Raw genomic sequence first — 8,005 nt, forward strand, 5'->3', positions numbered from 1 at the left:
TACCCTACTTTTCAATTTTTTTTTCCCTATAAAGCTCTTTATCCTTGTGTGTTTACACTGTTAAAGGAGGGTTACTGTTCAAGATTTACTTTAGCTCTTACTAATAGCAGCCCCAACATTAAAATATTTTTAGTAGATTTGAACTCCTTTCAGTTATTATACTGTACAAATGTGTCTGAGGCTGTCTAATATTCAGCCTTCTGATTACATGTTACCTGCTGAGATTGTGAGGTCTCTGACTTCTGAGATGTATTTATGGATCAACAGGCAATCAGACCCTGATCTTGAAAGTATTGAGAGGTTAAATTCCACTAAGGAAGTTAAATGTTGAGGCACATAGTTACTGAGGATGGCCTCAGAAAACCCTCACTTATACATTATTGAACTGGTATATACTTATTGTGAACTTTCTCAAGTATACAGTAAGTAGGCTTTGAACTCTCTTTTCAGGAGACTGGCACAGTGTACGGATAACCAGCTTCACTGTCTTTAGCTGGCTGATTAGCATAAGATAGGCTGTCTTTGACATAGAAAAGAAACATTTCCGTAGTCTGTGGACAAAGGTAAGCTTCTGTAAGAGGTAAGGCAAGGCTAAGACTGGTTGAAAATCACTCCTTAGAGGAGATCTTCTCTATTAGCTATGCAGTGAATTGGGGCAGAATGTCCTATTCACATTATGAATAGCTGTCTAAATCATTGTTATGCTTTTGCATTTATTATGCTAATATTAAATTACTGAATAACTTTTCATGAATTTCAGAAAGGAAGAAGTATTTATATGGATAGATTTCTTTCATGATAAATAAAATACTATATCGAACAACATGTTTGTAGCTTCAGTTTCTCACATATATGAGTTATCTTGTAACTATCAGTAAAGTATTAAGATCAGAACGATAAATACAGGAACTGATGATATTTTCATTGCTTATCATTGTATGAGGTAGTTTTGCTACTGATGTATACAGAGCAGCAGACCTATGAACATAAAAGTAATTTTGATACAATATTTAACTATGTCTTAAAACTCCACTATAGTACACAATTTGCTATCCACAAAATACCACTCTTCCTTTGAATGTGCTATAGAGTTCAGTTCTAAAGATCTCAAGAGGGATTACTAGCTTGGACTAGCACCTCACTAGTTATGTTCACAAGGCTTCAGTTTGTCTCAGAGACAGAGCAGACTTGCATTTCTTTAATGTGTAGATGGAGCATATTAGGTTCTCCTTTGCAAAACTCTATCTATCTAGACAGAACCATAGATGGTCACTGATTCTATGACAACTGTGAATTTTAAGGGCAACATTTGCAATTATGTATGTGGAAAAGCTAAGTACTGAGGAACTGAGGTTTTGTAAGTTGATCTTGTGCTGAGAACTTACTAAAGTAGCAGTCTAATTTTAGCCAATCTGAAAGCATTTGACAATCTGCATTTGATAAAGCCTAGAAGTAATTGGGAGATGAAGAAATTAATTTTATCTCAAAGCCACTTATTTAATTTTGTAAGCCCAAGCTGTTTTACTGTCATCACTTCTGGCTCAGCAGGAGAAAGGCCTCAGGTAGATGCAGACATAGAAAATACAGAAATCTCTACTGTAAACTGAATTAGATGTGTGACTATAATCATTGCTTTCTGTCCTCTTTCTCAACCACGAAGACTAACCCTGGCTGGAAACCATAAATAATCATAGGAAAAGTTAAAAGCTTCTAATTCCAGTAATTGGCTAAGTTTATTTTTCATGACAAATTATATTTCTCATAAAAAAAGAAAGAAAGAAATTATGGAAATTTGACATCATATTTTAAGATATTCTGGTGCAATGCAAAATGATCCAAATCTCACTAGGTGGCCATTGCAACTTAAAATGTCAATATTTATTAATGGATATTCCATTTTTGAGGTATAGCATATCAGCCATACAAAGTCAGTATTATAGCAGATCAATATATATTATTTTGAAAGTGGAGTGTTTCATAAGTATATGTATTTTCAGTCAAGATGTCTCAGCTGGAAGATAATGACTTGATAACTTTGGCTTATGCCACCACACCTCAAATAATGAAGATCTGAAGATGAAAGCTCACAAACATCAGACTGGAGACCAGTCTACTACCAAAGTATGAATGCTAAAACCTAAAAATGTGAAATATTTTTCATAGCAACACAGAATATCCTGAGTTGGAAGGGTCCCATGATAATCACATCCAACACCTGACTCCACACAGGGCAACCAAAAAGTTAAACCATTTATCTAAAGTTAAACCACATATCTATTGTTGCTGCCCTTCTTTGGACACATTCTAATGTTTTTATATCATATTGAGGAGCCCAAAACTGCACATAGTACTCAAGGTGAGGCTGCACCTATGCTGAGTTTAGTAGGACAATCACTTCTTTCAACTGGTTAGCTATACTGTGCTTTATGCACGCCAGGATGTGCTTGGCCCTTTTGGCCACCAGGACACACTGTTGACTCATACTGAGCTTACCATCAGCCAAAACCCGCAGATCCCTTTCTGCAGGGCTGCACTCCAGCCTCTTCTCCACCACTTTTCCCGTACATCCAGGTTTACACCATCCCATGTGCAGAATCCAGCATTTGTTCCTGTTAAATTTCATACCATTGGTGATTGCCCAGCACTCTAATCTATCAAAATCTCTCTGTAAGGACTCTACCCTTGAGGGAATTAATGGCTTCTCCTAATTTAGTATCATTGGCAAATGTCCTTAGTGTGCACTCAACTCCTGTGTCCAAGCATTGATAAAAACATTGAAGAGATTTTCTTTTGCCTTTATGAAAGGACACAGTAGTAATTTGTCTTCAATGTGTCCATTCCTTGTCTTTTTTTGCTTGCTTGACTCTAGCCCCCAGACGTCCCCCTCCAAAATATCTGTCAAAAGCCTAGATTCAAATATGCCTTAACTTCAAGAAAGTTCAGCTCCATATAGTGTAAGATTTATGTCACAGTGTGTGCTTCATCCCAGTTTGAAGGAAAAAAAGTAATGGGCTGAGAGAAATGCATTAAAAAAACACTGAGCTGCAATGGGAGAGGTGGCCAGGAGACACAGTAGAAGACAACTTTGGAAGGAGTGGGAATAAAGTAAAAGAGAAAAGAAAGAGTTATGTTTCCTTTGCATCCTTTTTTATTAGATAGTGCTTGTTACAGCTGGGACCCAGATCTAGTTATAGTAACAGAATTACTGAGGCAGAAAGGGATGCTTAGAGATCATCTAGTCCAAACCATCTGCTCGAGCAGGCTCAGCCAGAGGAAGTTGTCCAAGACAGTATCCAGTCGGGTAAATAAGGTAAGATCTTAATTATAAATTGATTACAGATCATCACCATCACATCTAGGGGTTATATTTTCTGAACATCCTAAATGGATAATGATTATGAATGTATGATTATACATTTTTCCTGAAGTCAATCTAAAGCAGATAGGTTGCAATTACTAGTTTACCTCATTTTACACATAATGAAAATAAAGTGACTTACTATGCAGATACAATATATAGGTACTTGTACTGATTTTGGTTAGAAGAGAGCTAATTTTCTTCATAGTAGCTTGTATGGTGCTATGTTTTGTATTTGTGCTGGAAACAGTGTTGATAATGCTGAGATGTTTTCATTACTGCTGAGCAGTGCGTACACAGAGTCAAGGCCTTTTCTGCTTCTCATCCAACCCCACCAGCAAGTAGGCTGGGGCTGCACATGAGGTTGGGAGAGGACACAGCTGGGACAGCTGACCCCAACTGACCAAAGGGATATTCCAGACCATATGATGTCATGCTCAGGATATAAAACTGGGGGGAAGAAGAAGGAAAGGGGGGACATTCAGAGTTACTGTGTTTGTCTTCCCAAGTAACTGTTACACATGATGGAGCCCTGCTTTCCTGGAGATGGCTGAACACCTGCCTGCCAATGGGAAGTGGTGAATTAATTCCTTGTTTTGCTTTGCTTGCACTTGCAGCTTTTGCTTTACCTGTTAAACTGTATTTATCTCAACCCACAAGTTTTCTCACTTTTACCCTTCTGATTCTCTCCCCATCCCACTGTAGGGGGAGTGAGTGAGCGGCTGGGTGGGGCTTAGCTGCTTATGGGGGTTGACCCACAACAGTACTGTGTATGGGAGGTATGCAAGTATGTGCAGGTACTATTGAAATTACCATTGCAATCAAATCTTATCTTCTTTCAGCCCTAAAAGAAGAGAAAATGATTCAGCAGGATCTGACTTGGCTGAGGATGTGGCAAATTACATTCAATTACCGGCTTTATGACAGTCTGTCTACATGATGCTTCACTAGTCATCAGGAGCCTCAGTGAAAATTTCTCTCAAAGGCTATTGCAAAGATGTTCCAAGAAAACAATGGTACCCAAAGTCTCATTTGTGTGAGCTAATTGGTCAGATGCAAGCAATAAGGTAGGCAACTGCCACAGTACAACATTGTGCCTGAGCCAAAAATGCTCAGTGAGAGGCAAACTGTAGTAACTTGGTCTTAAAACAATATTTATGTGCTTAAAGATCTCCCAGCTGAGCTTCTAGTTAGTTCTGCTGTCTCTCTACTTTTGTGTATATATGTACCCAAAGACTTTTCTTCTCAATTACTTAACTTTAAAGAGCAATGATAGCACACTTCAGTAAATCTCACCTTGTTTCCCTTGCATTTGTTTTTTCCAGTTTCTCCACAACTTTGTTTCTCCTTTGCTTTTAAAGTGATCATTTTCCAACTCTCCCCCAATTTTCCATTGCCTTGCAGTTTCTCCTGCTTTCCCTAGATTGACTCCCCCCCCCCCTTTTTTTGCCAGCCTCAAGACTTTACAAATTATAGATGGCTATTCATTTTCTCCCTCACCAATTATACCCCAGCAGCTGTCTCTAAAAGAAAAATGACAAGTTAGTCACTTCCCTGTCTGTATTGAACTGTGGGCAAAAACTGAACTTGGTGAAGGGAGGAACTGACTAATCAGCCTTCCTTTACAGCCAGATTCATGTCTAAAAGAATTCAGAAAAAATGAATCATTCCAAAAGCTGATAATACATTGTTTTGCACCTTGGGGGAAGTCATTTCAGGCTCTGGCAGATGAGCTCTGGCATCAGCAATTTAAGACAAAATTGTGCCCAACTCTCTGCCCACCCACAGATTAACTTTCCATAGCAGTGTGCAGAGGTGGTGTGTCACCATGCTTTACTGCTCCCGCTCATTAGCTGGTGGCTGAGATTAAGTGAGACTTGAGTCTGGGAAACAGAACAAATAAAATGTGAATATACTGTTCTTTCTCTATTGTACATGTAATTTTTATACCTATATTCCTTCTTTAAAATGTGATTATAACCTGGAACAACTGAAACTTTTGGTGAGGGCTGAGACACAAGCACATTTCTGTATATTTGGACACAATCAGTTCTTAAACCTTTACATCTTTTGGTTAATTAAGATCCATTTAGATTCATACTAATGAACAACACACACAGCAGAGGGGCAATTGATGATCTGGGAGAAAGGAATGGAGAACAACCTGAGAGGAAGAAGTGAATTGTGAAGTTATAAAAGAAATAATTTCAATGATCTCCCTTTTTTATTGGACATTTGTAGGTCTGCATTTTTCTTAGATGAGTTCTGTAAGGTAATTGCTAATGACTTGGGGATCTCATTAGCCATTCAGCTTATCACTCTAGGTGATCTGAAAACATCTAATTCGTATAAGTACACTCTAATCTGTTCTTTAACTACTGTGGGCTGAGGTTTTATTCTTACATCACTGTTACTAATTGTTTCAGCCATCTGGTCACAGTTGACCATTTTGGTGAAAACTAGTGCAAAATGGCATTAAATGCCTTGGCTTTCTCAGTACCATTAACCAATAATTTTCCTTCTCTGGGAAGAAGAAACATGATCCTCTATTTTCTTCTCTCTCTACAATATACACTGACAATATTTTATTACATATTCTTGACGTCCTTTGCTGACACCATCTTGAACAGAGTGCCTTCACTTTCTTGATTTTATTCATGTAAATTTATGCTGAATTTCTGTCCTCATCCTTCCTAATCTCCACTCTTTTATAGGAAGTAAATGAAGATAATTTATGCATTGGCCAAGTCGATCTCTGGTTATTCCTTCTATCTTTCTTTCTTAATTGAATTGGTTGCATGTGAACCTTCTGGAACTGGCATTCCCTTAAAGAAATATTATTGTCATCATCATCATCACCATTATCATCTTCACTATTATTTTGTCTTGGAGCTGCTTCACAGAAGAGCTCATCAACCAGTTTTCCAAGGCAAGTGAAGTAATTTTTCCTAGATCCATTATTTTACTTTTTTTGTTCATTCTCCTTATTGTCCTAAAGGTTTTGAAGTCCATCACCTCTTGGCCATCCTCATCCATGTCACCTTCTATTCAGCATTATTAAAGGTCCCTCCATGGTAGATGTGGGGGGACTTTTTCCTTTTTTTCTACTTCTCCTATAGCCAAGCAGGGGTTCACAAGACATCTAGCTCATTTTAGACATGTCAGGTTTTGAGATATCTATATGAGGCTAGAGATATGACTTGGAACCAGTGGACTGTTCTCATCCTTTTGGAGGGGCAGCAAGAGATCCTTCTGTACAGCACCTAAAATGCTAAATTCAGTGGCAGTGATTAGGCACTGAATTCCGCCGAGTCCCACAGCATCTCCCTCCAAACAGATGTTTTGATTTACTTCTGTGTTGAAGCCTGTGCTCCGAATGACTTTGCATTTGTGCGTGAAAAGCCCCATCCGATACCTAAGGTTGTCAATGTAGGGTATTATCACATATTTTCAGTTTCCCTCTGTGATGTAGCTGAGAACAAGTGTATACCTCTCTCATATATGAAGCAGCAGCTATTTCTTTATTCCTTCCTTTCCTTCCAGAGCAAGATATTCCTCTTCAATTAATATTCCATTTTTTAATTATCCTGTTCTGTCTCCTATGTACCAATTTATACTTCAGGTCATGAATTAAAATTTCAAGATCCTTCTTCACTTTCCTGTACTTGTATGCTATCTGGAGACACTGAAGACTAACACAAATACATACACAGTTTGATAAGACAGTATAAAATTACTACTGTTTTTCTTCATTTTTTTCCATGACCTTGTATTTTCTGAAGATAAATTCCTTTACTTTTTTGTATTGTCTACTGTTGATTTATGAATAAAGCAAGACTATTCCAAATGGACTTTCTTCCTTATGAAAGAAACAAATCTAGTTTTCCTTGCTGGAAGTTTCTCATGCTGAAATTTCTTTCAGCTACCTCTGCTTTAGATCAAAGATTCTTAAGGGCACAGACACATGAACATTTATAGTAATAAATATAAATTAATAAACAGATTGAACTGTAAGGAATTAGAACTTGTTAGTAATGACATACTAACAACTTTAACATTTTCTGTTTCTTACTGCACCATTTAAACTATAAGACTTCAAAAACCAATAAACCAGTTTGAAAAAGTAAAATAAGGGGTTTTTTTTGAGAAAAAAAAAAAAGAGTGGGTTTTTTTCTTACAAGTATCTCATATGGGAATGGAAATACTTACTTGCATAAACAGTAATGCTGGATAACTATCATCAAAACTGTTTATCAGAGAAAAGACTGTGCTTACTCATGTTGTGAGGCTTAGGATAGATCACCATGGGCTGTCCTCAGAATCTACGGTTCACCTTTGTAGCAGAAGAAATTCTTCCATACGGAATTGGGACAAAGCTCAGCTTATTAATATAGGAGTAGTAACAAATAACCTTGTGAGTTGCTTTCGTTTATTACATTTCAACATCACTGAGGAAACCACCTGATGAATACTAAATTTAAAAAGAAAAATTGTTAGGAACCTGCATAATGAATACAAATGGGAATACACTGACAGGACTAAATTAAGGAGTCATGCTGCACAATAAAAAAGAAAAAAAAAAAAAGGTATGCCCCTGCAAACAACCTTTCAAGACAGTTCAGGTTATTTGGAAGCTGTTAATTTTTG

This window comes from Haliaeetus albicilla, chromosome 6 (assembly GCF_947461875.1).
Source record: "Haliaeetus albicilla chromosome 6, bHalAlb1.1, whole genome shotgun sequence".
NCBI lineage: Eukaryota > Metazoa > Chordata > Aves > Accipitriformes > Accipitridae > Haliaeetus > Haliaeetus albicilla.